Source organism: Cupressus sempervirens, chromosome 11 (assembly GCF_028749045.1).
Source record: "Cupressus sempervirens isolate cs-2001-9-10 chromosome 11, ASM2874904v1, whole genome shotgun sequence".
Lineage (NCBI taxonomy): Eukaryota > Viridiplantae > Streptophyta > Pinopsida > Cupressales > Cupressaceae > Cupressus > Cupressus sempervirens.
The window spans coordinates 119,783,448-119,799,116 of NC_143128.1; positions in this window are offsets into that span (position 1 = coordinate 119,783,448).

The window sequence follows — 15,669 nt, forward strand, 5'->3', positions numbered from 1 at the left end:
ATTCAGGATATCTTTCCACTCATTGGCTTAATGAATAGAAGAGATTAAAAATAAGAAGGTGTCATTAAAAATTTACTATATAGTTTGTGGTGGGCCCAAAGATGTACGTTTAACTCCTTTATTTCTACTATAGTTAGTCATAGAAACTAAATTTCTTCTTAGAACTTCTGCCACAATGATGAATAGTTAAGGTGATAGGGGGTCACCTTGACGAAGACCTTGGGATGAAGAGAAGAAACTTCCAAGAGCCCCATTAACCAGTATGAAAAACATGATAGTGTTCACCACATTTTTTACAATTCTGATAACATTCTCATTGAACCCAAGTTTAGAGAGAATAGCAAAAAGAAAATCCCTCCTAACCTTATCACAAGCTTTGGAAATGTCTATTTTAAGGGCCATACTTGGCCTCTTTCTCCTTTCCATAGAATAAATTACCTCATGTGTGGTTATGACCACATCAAGAATATGCCTCCCTAGTACAAAACCATTCTAGTATGGTCCTATAAACTTATCAAGAAGGGGCTTTATCTGATTTACCATGATCTTGGTGAGGACTTTATAAATTGTGTTGCAGAGACTAATGGGCCTAAAATCTTCCAAACATATATGGTCATCCATCTTAGGCATAAGAGCAATGAAATTATGATTGATTTCCTTCAAAAAATTTCCCATTCTAAAAAATTCCCTACCAAGATGGACCACATCCTACTTAATAATATCCTAGAATTCCTAAAAAAAATTTGGGGGAAACCCATCAGGACAAGGGGTCTTGTACCAATTCATGTTGAACACAACCTTTCTAACTTTCTCCTCCTTGACCTTACTAGTCATGTCCTCATTCATTTGGTTATTCACCACCAGATTAAATGATCTCAAAATATCATTTTACAAGTTACTACTCACCTAGACAATAGGGGGTTATAGATTTCCTAGAAATAGTTATTTGCTTTATCTTCTATCTCCTTCAATTCTTTTATCTCTAGACCAATATCATCCACCAATAAGTTTATGGTGTTTCTCTCTTCTCTCCTTGATGTTGATCTATGGAAGAAGGTCATATTTTGGACACCCTCTTCTAACCATTGCACCCTAGATATCTATTTTAAGAAGATTTCCTCCTTATTTAGGAAGGTCTTCAACCTATTTCAACACTTCTCCTCTGGCTGGTGATCAGTATTACCATTGCCTTCTGCAATTTTATTTTCAATATATTCCAGCTTATTTTTAGTATACTTCTTTTCTTTGGAAATTCTCCCAAATGAATATTTACTCCATCCTCTCACCACTTTTCTAATTCTATCAAGTTTTTATTCAATACAAGACATAGTTGTTCCTTCAATAGGATCCTTCCACCACTATGCAATATAATCCCTAAACTCTGTGTGTGAGTAACACATTATATCATACCCAAAGAGCTTTCTTCTAGTAGATTGACTCTATGTCCATCACAAAAATAACATATAGTGATCTAATATGGTCGTTGGACCTACCATTAAGGATATATGTTGTAGAATTTCCTAGCCAGAAGAAATAAGGGCCCTATCAAGTCTTACCTAAATCAAAATTATTCCCAACCTAGTATTGGACCAAGTAGAATAAGAACCCTAAAGATTAATATCATTTAATTCATTCCTTAAAAGGAAGCCCTCAAAGTCTTGCATGCTATTAGAAAAGCCCTCCAAGCCCCCATTTTCTATGAAGGGTAGAGTGGGGTATTGAAATCCATAATGCATAGAATATTTTTTAGTCTCATAGTATCATCCACTTTAGTAGCTTCGTGCCAAATAGCTAGTCTACCATTTCGAGTGTTGGGAGCATAGAAATTAAATAGGTTCCAACTACTAGCATGGGAGGTGAAACCTATAACCATAAAATCTATATTAAGGAGCATAATTAATCCAACCACCTTATTAGGGTTGCACAATGTAGAAATGCCACCAAAAGCTCCATTAGTATTACTAAAGAAAATTTAGCACCTAGCCAAAATTAAGTAGCCACTGTAGATAAAACCTACTCTTTCATTTTCATTTCCTACAAAATAATCATATTATTATTAAGTTCAATGGCCTTTTCTTTAATTTGATACTTCTTCCTAGGGCTATTAAGCCCTCTCACATTCTAGGATATGATCTTTGTCCATTATGATTTTGGGTTTCCTTCAGGGTTTTTTGTTTCCCCTATGTTATGTCCTTTTATGTTTCCTTCTGGTGGATGTTCATTATCAGAGGTCTCCCAACCCTCTTGTTTGACTTAAAATTAGCCCTATTACATCTTCTAGGCTTTCTCTGTGGGACTGTCCATTCAACATCATTGCTAAGGAAGTCAAGAATTGGGACCTATGAGGTGGGGGAAACTATTTCAACAATACCTAGAAATGAGACCACCACAGTTCCATTTGTGACTGGTGAGCCATTCCCCATATCTAGGGATGAGTTACTAGGGCTAAGAACACCATCCACCTCCATATCTTGGCTCATCAGTTCTCCACTAGGTTGAGCTAGTTGCAGGGCTTGCATGTCAATAATCTCCCCCTCTACATGCTCAACTACATCCTTTTTGTTAGTTTAATCACATACTAACTTCTCACCCTAGCCATTAACATCCTCCTTCATAGGGGATAAAAAATTCTCACCTTCTTTATTAGTGGCTTCATTTAGATCATACGTATATGTCATGCAAATTTCTATCAAACTTATCAGTTCCATATTTTTTTAATCTTTTGGACTAGTTAGCTATTTCATCTATTTTTGAGCTTTCAACCACCACCACACTTGGTGAGAACACTTTGTTCTTGATTTTCTCACCCTTCAAGAAATTTACAAACAAATGACAAAACATGTTGCATTTTTGATGAAAAGGAGTAGCATTCTCATAGACTAATAGTTGTGACTAGGTGCCCCATTTAGATTTTAGATCCACCATGATTAGCAAGTGTTTCTTCATACCTACTTTCACACAAAACTTTGAAAATGCTAGTTTAGCCTAGAGCTAGTCATTACATCCATTTTTATAATCTCTCCAAAGGAGTTTCTAATCCATTTAAACACACACTCATTCCAAAACTCCAAGGGGAGTCCAAAAAATCTTATCTAGACTGGGGCATATTTGAATGGATCACAATGAGTTCTTGTCAAAGTTCTAGGAGACCACCATGACCAAATCATAGTCTCTTTCTATAGTCATTCTAAATAAAAATGGGGATCCAACCATCACAAAGATGGAAATTGAACCCATAAGTTTCCACCTAGTCAAGCACCATTTTCTAGCCATGTCCACCATAGGTCAGAATGCGCAAACTTTCCAACAAGGCACATGGTAAAACTTGAGGAAATTGAATCAACCACTAATTCTAGTGGTGAAATCAAAGGTTCGATGTCTCCTAAGGGAAATGTTAGTTTCTCACTAGATTCCACATGGATTCTGGATCCAACAAAAGCCCCAAGCTAGTTTGACTTTGAGGTTGTTGCCACTTCAACTACCATTATGACACCACCTAATGATTTGGAGCCCAAATAGACATAGTCATCAATAATGATACCTAGTTCTATCAGACCAAGATTTTCCCCTTGCTGCAAGACATGAGAATTTTGGGACTTAGTGAACAAAATCAACTCTAGATCTAGACACACAGGGGTCGGCTCCAGTGAGGTGGGTGGGCGTAATAGTGGGGGGATCCATCCCTCCTAAGATAGAGAGGGCATGGCATCAAGATGAAGGCCATAGGCAAGAAAAAATTGTAGATTTCTTCTCCCCTAATGAGTGAATTTTAAGAAAACAATTCTTTAACCTTTGGTTGTAAGCACTATAGGCAAGAAGCCCCACTATTTCTTTAATTTTATATTGCAACACTAAGTCATGTATTTTATTGCACATGTTGATATATGCATATTAGCATATTATCCATGTTATATGTGTTCACTATTATTAGTGAGTATTTAATATTAGCAATTTTTATTTGTTTAATTATTAGATATTAAAATTTATTATATATATATCAAATATGTATTCATGTATTTAAATATTAATAAATAATATATTAAAATATTGAGATTCATTAAGTCAATTTAAATAATAACTAATATCATGTTATAGGAAGGGGAATATTAGATAGAATTTGGGGTTTCCACTCCTTCAAAATTCTCAAATTACATGTTCCACTAAGGTCAACAATCATGCCACTATCATGATTGGTACTTGAGTTTCTATTTTTCAATATTACTTTTTACTATTGGGTATGTGTTATGGTAGAATGTTGAATGTCCAATATTTATAGTTCCTATTGCAATTTTGTGTATTTCAATTTGGTATATCATATAGAAATATTTTTTTATAATTATCATTTCATGTAAAACAATCCTTTGCAATGTAAAGGACACATGTAGTCCAATTTTTTGAGCCTATCAAATTATACATAATTACTTTTTCTAACATATTTGATTATTAAAATCATATTTATACATAGTTAATGCGAATAGTTTTAAATCATACAAAAATTATGACTTGTCATTGGTTACAAATAAGATATTTAATCAATACTTATGCCATTGTCTAGATTTTAAGGCCTATGAAGGGAACTAACAAATAGAAAAGAGAAAAAAATTATAGGCCAAATACCGATAATACCCTTTTTGGAATCTTGACTTCAATCTTCTTCAACATGTATCTAATGTCAAGAGACTTTGAAAATTAGAAGACTCTCTTAACATCAAAATGACTTGTTATGAGACTGTACTTATTCTATGTATTTAGCTTCTAACAAGGGTCACATACTTTTGCAAGGAACTTTTATATTATTACATCATCTTACAGGCATCATTCCCATTGGGGCTTTTATTCTAATCATGGTTCTCCCTAGTTACCAAATCTAGTGTGAACTTTACTTTGTAATAGATCAAGCTTCTACCCCCCCTTCTCTTTTTGAATGAGAGGCTTGATTATTGTTTTAGTGTTACAACCACCCTTCTTTTAGCATATCATAGTCTATTAGCTTCATTGCATCTTTTTCTTTCTTCATATTTTTCAGCATTTTTCATTTGATCTTTTTTTCATCTACAATACTCTCTTTGATATTATCTTAGAAATTGTCTTCTTTGATCCTCTTATTCAAACTTTTGTCTTTGTCTCATCATAGCTAATGTGCCATATATTTAAAGTTAATAATTTTTAAAAAATATATCTATACTTTATATTACTATAATTAGTTAGTTTGATGGTATAGGTTATCAATATTATATTATGGTTCAATTTAGATTTTATGTGTAGCTATACACAATTTAGAGTTTCTTCATTGTCATGGTAAAGTAGTCATGGTAAAGAAAGTTTTTCTTGTTTTTCTATAGAATTATTGCTAGGAATATAAATTTAAAAGGTTGTACATGTGATTAAGATTAAAATTTGGTTATCTAGTTTTGATGGGCCTCTAAAAGCCATTATTTTGAGAACCTTTTATCTTGTTTTCAGACAATAATATTGCAAAAACATTTTATGACACTATAGTTTAAGAAAAAGAACTTATGTTTTATGACTTGATATTATCTATATATTAAGACATGAAGATTGAAGTATAGATAGTTTTTATATGCCATGTTTTCTTGAATATGTGGACTTCTATGGTTTAATGAAGGAATATTACATGTTGATAAATGTTTCCTCATCCATGCTATGTTTGGGTAGATTCCCTCCTATAGCCATAGGATTTGCAAAGAGTGATAGTTTGAACATTATACCTTTTCTAACATTGATGATAAAATGAATATATATGTATGTGGAAGTTGTTGTGTTCAATTTTTTATAGGTACTTTCTATGCATATTCAAATTCAACATTTCAACACTAAGTCAAAGCTAACCAAATTGATGAATCATTGCAACAAGCAGATTATTGTGCATTTTTTGTTACAATGGCACACGAATATAGCTTCCTCAACTTGCTATAGTCTTGGAGGAGTTAAATCATAGTAAATGATATTTCTATTGTAAACTTTATGATCTTTAACTTACCCTCGTTGATGGAGTGATCGTAGAAGTAGGAATTTGTTATAGTTTTCCTTTAAATAATGTCTATTGCAGCTTTGAAAGAAGCTTTTACTAGGAGGAAGAAAGAATAGATTGTTTATTTGTATCAACAGTGTGTAATCTTGTTTTTAATCAAATGTAATCTCTTAATAAAAATGAATAGAATATAAAGTTCAAGTTTACACCTTTTTTCTTGATCATCTTTTCTCTTCACTCATCCAAGGGCCCCACTTGGTGAGTGAACTACTTTGTTAGAATAGGTTTGATTTCCATGTTCGTTTCTTTGTAAAGTAGACTTTTGTTGTTCTTGTAGTATAGGCACATAGATAGATTTACTATTTACAACATCAGTCTAAGCTTAAGATAATTTTTTTTTTAGTTCCTAGCTTGGTTTCCTTCAACATTCATTTTCTATTTTAGTTATAATGACTTAAAGAGGAACTAGAGCATATACTTTGCAGTCACCCTCTCAAGCTTACACTCTTAAGTTGAGGAAATAAAAAAAATTTAGTATGATATTCCTAAGAAAACACATGATTTTATCTAATCATGGATTCAATGTGAAATGATGTCCAATCCTTTGTTACTGAGGTATTTAGCTAACTAGCCATCTTTGGCACTGTTGTCGCAAAAGGTGCCAATCTAATTCAACCCTGAAGTCATTATGTTAATCTAGATTTTGTATTATTTTGCATGCGTAGAAGAAGAAACCACTTTGGTAGATTTCTTCCCCATAATATTTAGGAAGATATTTTTAATCTTGAACCTAAAGAACCTTACAATGAGAATGAAGAAGAACCTTTTGAAAATCCATTATATGCTACTTTAGAATGAATACCCTCATTCTCTAATGAATCCTTGCATTTGAATGATCTCTTTGTTGAACATGAATACCAAGATAATCCACTTGCCCTTGTCATCTATCAATCCCCACTTCTAATACCCCCTCCAAGAATAACTCAACCTCAGCCTCAACCAACATTTCCTTTTCCTATCCCTCCTCAACAAGGTAACCAAAATTTGAAGAACATACATGTTGTTGCACTTCACAAGTTTTATGGCTTGATCATTGAAGACCCTGAAAAAATTCTCTTTGAGTTTGACATACTATATAGAAGTTATGACTATACAATTGATGCTCTCAAACTGAAGTTGTTTCCTTGTACCCTTAAAGAAGCTTTTTTGAGATGGTTCATGGGGTTGGGTGCCAATACTATAGCAGATTGATCTACAATGAACAATTTTTCTCTCACAAAGTATAAGGAATAGTGTCAAGTTTGAGATTTAAAAGGGAATGACATTTTTAAAATGTCCCAAAAGGATGATGAAACCTTGGAAGATTATGTTTCCCAGTTCATGTTCAACTTGCAGCATAACACACAACATCAATTGAATAAAGAATCAAATAAATATTTTTTTTTGAGAGGTGTAAATGATGGAAGTATTGAAGCTCTAGACCATGTGGCAGGACAAAATATCACTCAAAGGACTTGGACTAATATATAAAGTATATGCCTAAATTATTCTAGAGCTATTGTGAAGAAAGGTATGGGACTTAGAGACCTATCACATAAGTCCAATGGCGGTTTAAGAGTATCCAAGATGGAATTATCTAATTTTCTATCATATTTCAATAAAAACATAATTAATGATGTAGTCACTTAACTAGATACCATGCAAGCCAAAAAATAGAAAGATGAAGTTGATGTCATGTTGACTAAATACTATCCACATTGTAGAGAAAATAAAAAGCATAATAGATGCAAGTTTGTTGCAAGTTTGGAGACACAACCAATGCAACCTAAGTTCAAAGCCATTGATGAAAATGGAGAATTACTTTATCTTGCTCAAAGAAGGCCATGGTCTCAAAGTCAAGGTATGCCACAAGTGTTGGAAATCTGATTGAAAAGATCATTGTTGAAGAATGAAGAAGATTGTTTACAAAGAGGGAGATTGTTGATAAAGAATGTTTTCAATCATTGGTTTGTCATTGATGTCAAACCTATTATTTTCTAGAATGACAATTTCTCATAAGATCCAAGCACTATCATTGAGTTGATTGATGAAGATGATTTAATCAAAAAGATGTAACAAAAGTACCTAAGCAAAAGGTTGAGTTATGGATTTGTAATGAAGTACAAGGATCAGTTAAGACAATGGTAAAATGATGTATTGATAACATACTTGAAGATATAGAGGTTGGCCATACTTAGAAATTTTAGAAGTATAAGTTGTAACAAGGTTGTCTATAAAGCTTGACTAAGTTCATTAGTGAGTGCTGAGCAAGCTAGTTTATGCCAAGAAAATGCAAAATCTAGTGTCTACTGAGTGATATAGAAAGAGCTAAGAAAAGCTCAAGTGCTGAACATAAACATAGTGGATGCCAAGTGAATCCATGATAGGTGTCGAGCATTAGTAAAACATAGTTGATGTTGAGTAACACAGTATGTGTCAAGAACCAGAATTTCAATAGTTTCAAGTTGTTGCATTATTTGAAAACTCAAAGATTCACCAGATCTGAGTTGACAAGTTTGTTATCTTGAATTATGTGAACTAGATGGAGGATAAGGATGATGAGTTGGTGACACAAAATTTTAGGTAAAGCATTTTTCAGCGAATTCAAGAGCAGTCTTCATGATGATTCTAGAAGGAACAAGATATGGGTTAGATTCATTGAATCCCATCTAGTCCATTTGAACTAAAATTAAAGGAGGGAAGAATCAAGTGGGAAAAGAATTTTCCAAAATTCTATTTAAGGAATTCATAGGCGAAGAAGTTAGAATTATTGGGGTGCCCAAATGTGAAGTTGTTGAAGGATGTCAAGGAGAAGGTATTGAGAAGAAAGAATAGAGTATAGAATCTCTACTTTGATAAGTGGTCATATAGGAGATTGCACTGGTATATCAAGCATGGAGACTCAAGGAGACAAAGCTTGAAAGGAGAACAATTTTTTAGAGCTCTAGAGACTAAAAGCTAGGCAAATTGTGAAGAGCTAAATAGAGATATGAAATCTACAAGTTAAGACTCAAGGAGACAAAGCTTGAAAGGACAACAAGTTTTTAGAGCTACAAAGACTAAAAGCTAGGCAAATTGTGAAGAGCTAAATAGAGATATGAAATCTACAAGTTAAGACTCAAGGAGACAAAGCTTGAAAGGAGAACAAGTTTTTAGAGCTAGGATATTGCACTGGTATATTAGAGATATGAAATCTACAAGTTAAGACTCAAGGAGACAAAGCTTGAAAGGAGAACAAGTTTTTAGAGCTAGGAGATTGCACTGGTATATTAGAGATATGAAATTTACAAGTTAAGACTCAAGGAGACAAAGCTTGAAAGGAGAACAAGTTTTTAGAGATAGGAGATTGTACTGGTATATCGAGCATGAAGACTCGAGGAGACAAAGCTTGAAAGGAGAACAAGTTTTTAGAGGTGTAGAGACTGAAAGCTAGACAAATTTTGAAGAGCTAAATAGAGATATAAAATCTACAAGTCAAGTTGTGAGTTGTATCAAGTCAAAAGCCCTTATTATTACTCTTTAACAATTGTGTCAACTAGGGTAAAATTCTATGGACTTAGGTTGGTTTAACAACCATTTGTAAATCCTTTAATAGGGTAGTATTCCAAGTGAATGTTCTAAAGTCCTCTAACCAGGCCCACTTCTAAGAGGGTGGTTAAATCATTTAACCAAGTCACATTTAACAGTTTTTGGTAGCCTTTAATAGGGTAGACCTTTCATGCTGTATCACTTCAGAAGAGTGAGAATGGAGTAGCATGTTACTGATGGTTTTCCCCAAATTGGGTTTCCACATAAATAATTGTGTTATGTGTTGATCTTTCATGTGTTATCATTTCATGTTGACTTTCAGTAACTTGCTAAGTAGGAAAGTTTAAGCTAGGATGAATGAACAAGTTTGATGGGCTCACTTTACTTAATGAAAAAGTTTTATTAGGACATTTGGACCTTGAATAATTGATTCACCCCCCTCTTAGTTATTTTAAAGAATTTCTACTAGTTGGTATCAAAGCCATTTGTTGATTTAGTTTAAAGATACTAGAAGTAGAAAGATCAATATGTCCAAGAGAGAAGCTCCCAAGCTCAACAAAGATAACTTTGTTGCATGGAAAAGCCTAATTAAACTACACCTTGGATCAATAGGTGATTATGTAGAAACCTCAATTGAAATAGAACATGTAGATCCAACTGGAGCCCTTACTGCAGATGATTTGAACAAAATGAATGAGAATAATTAGGCAATGCTAGAGATTGCCTCTGCCCTCAACTATGCTCAATTTGATGACATTAAGGGATGTGATTCTACGTTCAAGATATGGAAAGCCTTAACTAAAATCTATGGAGGAGATCAAAATGTTCAAAGAGAAAAAAGAGAGAGCCTTAGAGGAATGTTTGATGACATGAAAATGGAGAAAGGTGAGAATGTTGCTTAATATGCCTCTAGAATGAAAGAAGTAGTAAATGCAATAAGAAGTTTGGGTGGTCATTTGGAAGATGACACTTTCACTAGAAAATACTTAAGAGCCCTACTACCTATCTATGCTATTAGATTTTTAGCCATCTAAGAGTTAAGGTGTGTACCAAGAAACCAAATAAATTTTGAAGGAATAGTAGGAAGACTCACTACTTTTGAGTTTTCCAATTTTGATAACTACATACTTGAGAACCTTGAATCTGCTTTCAAGGCAAAGCTGAAATTGAAAGATATTGAGGAGGTGAAATCAAAGAAGAAGAAAAAGAAGACAAAACATGCATCCAATGACAACAACACAGGTGAGGAAGATGTGGAACATTTGGAAGCACCATTGGCTAGAAGATTTCATAGAGGCAAAGGTAAATTTAAAGGTAAGTGATCTATCATTTGTTTTAATTGCAATGAAGTAGGTCATATTGCTGCAAGGTGCACATAGAAGAAGAACTAAGAAAAAAGGAAACAAGTAAAAGAACAAAAGAGAAGATGATAGCAGAGATTACAAGGACAAAGGCAAAAGATGCTACATTATTGAAGAGGATTCTGATTAGAATGGTGATGAAATACTCTATGTAGCCATGAAGGATGAATCAGATGAAGATGAGGCAACAACAATGGTAACCTATGTCAACAAAAATGACAAATGGATTATAGACAGTAGATGCTCATATCACATGACAGGAGATAAAAGTAAGTTTATTACCTTTATTCAGTATGATGGAAATAGTGTTAGACTTGGAAATGATGCTCCATGTCTAGTCAAAGAAAAAGTTTCTATTAAACTTATAGAGAAAATTTCATGTGATAATGCATACTATGTTGAAGGATTGAACTACAATTTGATGAGTGTATCCCAATTAGGGAATATAGGTTGCAAAGTAGAATTTGGAAACAAAACTACCAAAATCTATGACACTGATGGAAATTTGATAGGAAAAGGAGAACAAACTAGGAGTAATTTATTTTACCTAGATATGGAAGATGCAACTTGTCTTGTTATTAGACTTGATGATGTTTGGTTATGGCATAATAGGTTATGTCATGTTAACTTTGATAATCTGATTAACATCAACAAAAAGAAGAAAGTTAGAGGTTTGCCTAAGCTAAAGAAACCTAAAAATACAATGTGCAAACAATGTCAACTAGGAAAAATGACCAAGTCAAGTTTCAAAAGAAAAACCTACACTTCCAAAGAAGTACTAGAGTTAGTGCATACTGAGTTATGTGGCTCAATAGAAGTACAAATCTACCAAGGAGATAGATACATAATATTATCTGTGGATGACTACTCTAGGATGATGGTTGTCATGTTCTTAAGCCAAAAATCTCATGCATTTTAAATGTTCAAGTGGTATTTGGAAAGGGCTGAGAAGGAAATAGGAAAGAGTCTGAAGTTCCTAAGATCAGACAAAGGAGGAGAATTTACATCAAAAGAATTTGAGATATTTTGCAAAGACAAAGGAATCAAGAGATAAACATCAGCACCAAGAACTCCCCCATAGAATGGCATTATGGAAAAAAGGAATAGATTAGTAATAGACTGTGCTAGAACATTAATGATGGAGAAAAATGTTGCTCTAAAGTACTAGAGAGAAGCTATAAATACTGCTATCTACACCCTGAATCAAGCACAAGTCAAGAAAGGTACAAATGCAAAACCTTTTGAATTATGGTATGATTACTCACCTAATGCAAAAAATTTCAAAAAATTTCATTATAAATGCTATATTATTAAAGATAATACAAATGGCAAGTTTGATACAAATAGTGATGAAGGTATATTCCTTGGATACTCCACTAGAAGCAAAGCATATAAGTGTTTGAATACTAACACTAACAAGATTGTGGAGAGTGCAAATGAAAATTTTGATGAGCATGTAGAAATCCAATTTGATGAATCCAAAAAATTAGAATATTATAGATCTTTTGTATACTTCTATGAAGGAATGCCTATTGAAGATGAAGCTACGAATCAAGTTGGGAATTAACAAAAAAATTCAGTATCAACTAAGTCACAACTAGTGAATGCCAAGGTACATTCAAAAGCTAAGTTGTAGAATAAAGCAAATGCACATTCTAATTCTAAAATTAGTACAGATGGAAGAGATGATGAAATACTAAATAGAGATTTGCATAGTGACTCTGAAGCTGAAGGACCAAAAATGGAAAGAAGGAAAGAACCAAGACTATCCAAGTATGTGAGAAGACATCACCTTGCAAAACAAATCATTGGTGACAATGAAGCTAGACCAATGACAAGGAATAGACTAAGGAATGAATAATGTCTACTAAGCAAGGTTGAGCCCAAATAGTAAAAGATGCATTTCAAGATGATACTTGGCATAAAGCTATTGAAGAAGAGATAGATTAGATTGAGAAGAACAAAACTTGGACTCTAGTTCCTAGACTAGCTAATAAAAATGTGATGGGTACAAAATCGGTCTTTACAAAAAAGCTCGATGAGAATTATGAGATCACAAGAAATAAAGGCAAACTAGTTTGCAAAGGTTATGCACAAGAAGAAGGACTAGATTATGGGGAAACATTTTCCCCTACTGCAAGAATAGAAGAAGTGAGAACACTACTTGCATATTTTGCTTATAAAGGTTTCAAAGTCTATCAAATGGATGTAAAATCTATTTTTCTAAATCGTATACTAGAAGAGGAAGTCTACATAGAACAACTAGAGGGATCTTTTGATGACAACAACAAGGATATGGTTTGCAAACTGCATAAAGCACTCTATGGTTTAAAGCAAGCACTTAGAGCATGGTATGAGAGACTTCACAAATATCTTGTGAAGATAGGATTTGAGAGAATAGATGACAAAAGAAACCTATGTATCAAGGAAAAAAAAGGTAAAGATATTGTGATATCTAAAATCTTTGTTGATGATCTAATATTTGGAGGAAAAAATTCCCTATGCAAAGATTGTGCTGATTAGATGAAACATGAGTTTGAGATGTCAATGTTTGAAAAAATTAAATTCTTTGTTGGATTACAAGTACATCAACTGAAGCATTGTATATTTGTGACCCAATCAAAATATATCAAGGAGATACTCAAGAAATTTGGATTAGAAGACTCAAAATTAGTCAGTAAACAAATGGTAATAGGATATAAGTTATCCAAGAATGATGATTGAGCTCAAGTAAATCAAACAATGCATAGATCAATGATTGGAAAGTTATAGTATGTTGTGGATAGTAGACCAGACATTGCATTAGTTGTTGGAATAGTGGAAAGGTTTTTTGCTAACCCAAGGGAAAATCATCTAATGGTAGTAAAAATAATATTGAGGTTCCTAAAAGGAACATATGACTTTGGCTTATACTACAAGAGGAGTGAAAATTTTTAGTTGAAAGCCTACACTGATGTAGATTGGGGAGGTAATATTGATGACAAAAAGAGCAACAGTGGAGGAGCATTTTTTCTTAGGTAAAAGATTGGTTACTTGGACTAGCAAAAAGCAAAGTTGTACCTCACGGTCCATAGTAGAAGCTAAGTATGTTGCAAATGCTATCAACTGCACCAATATTATATGGATTAAACATCTATTGCAAGGTATGAAAGAAGAGGTAACCAAACCTATGATACTCTATTATGATAACACAAGTGCCATCAACATATCAAAGAATCCTATGACGCATGTCAAAACAAAGCATATTGCAATTAAGTATCACTATGTAAGAGAATTGGTGGAAGATAAGAAAGTGAGGATGGAATATATTAGTTCAAAGGAATAAATTGTTGACATCTTCATAAAAGCACTACCTAAAGATGCATTTGAGTATCTTACAGGTAAGTTAGGGGTAATACCCCTATCTAAGGTTGTTTGAGCAACAAAAAAAATACCCTACATCAAATAGAGATTGATTGTTAAAATATTACAAAGTTGATGTAGAGGGTACTTCCTTTAGGATTCTACCTAAAGTAATCAAAGTACTAAAATTCCAAATTACTCACAAGCAAGGTGATAGAGTGAGAAATTGGAGTACTTGCAAATGGTACACTAGCATGTTAAGATGTTGAGAAAATGTATCTTTGGCATTGTTGTCAAAGAGGGAGAAGAAATTGATCAAATCTATAGAATCAAATGGATAGAGGGAGAATTAGCTAATACTAGAATAGCAAAAAATGATCAATGCATGTAGAGGGAGAAATAATATAAGGAGTTAAGAGTATTACAAGCTCAAAGTGAGTAGTGGTAAGCCACAGAAAAGAGGGAGAAATAGGGGTTCAAATATTTAAAGGGAGAAAACAAGAAGAAAAGGAAATAACAGCTAAAAGGGAGAAGACAAGATAGTTCAAACAAGAATCAATTAGAGAAATAGAAAAACAAAAAGGAGAAGACAATTTATCAGCGAAGAACTCAAAGGGAATGATAAGCTAGTTTATGTTGCTGATAGAATGAATAGTTTTGAATAAAGTTTTCTTTTTGGGATTTGACTTACTATTCTAACCTAGTTAGCATTTTGATAACTTGGTTGATCAGTATGGTTTGCCATCAATGCAAAAGAGAGAGATTGTTGGAAATCTCATTGAAAATATTATTGTTGAAGAATGAAGAAGATTATTTACAAAGAGGGAGATTGTTGATAAAGAATGTTTTCAATCACTGTTTTGTCATTGATGTCAAACCTACTATTTTCTTGAATGGCAATTGCTTATAAGATCCAAGCACTATCACTTAGTTGATTGATGAAGAGGATTTAATGTAACAAAAGTACCTAAGGAAAAGATTGAGTGATGGCTTTGTAATGAAGTACACGGATAAGTTAAGACAATGGTAAAATGATGTATTGAAAACATAATTGTAGGTATAGAGGTTGCCCACACTTAGAAACTTTAGAAGTGTAAGTTGTAACAAGGCTATCCATAAAGCTTGACTAAGCTCATTAGTGAGTGCCAAGCAAGCTAGTTTATGCCGAGCAAATTTTTAGTTAGGGCAGAGAAAATGCAAAATCTAGTGTGTTACAAGTGATACAAAAGGAGATGAGCAAAGTTTAGGTGCCAAGCATTAGTAAAACTTAGTGGATGCCAAGTGAACCCACAAGAGGTGCTGAGCATTATTAAAACATAGTTGGTGCCGAGTAATACAATATGTGCTGAGCACCAAAATTTCAATAGTGTTGAGTTGCTGCATTATTTGAAAAGCCAAAGATTCACC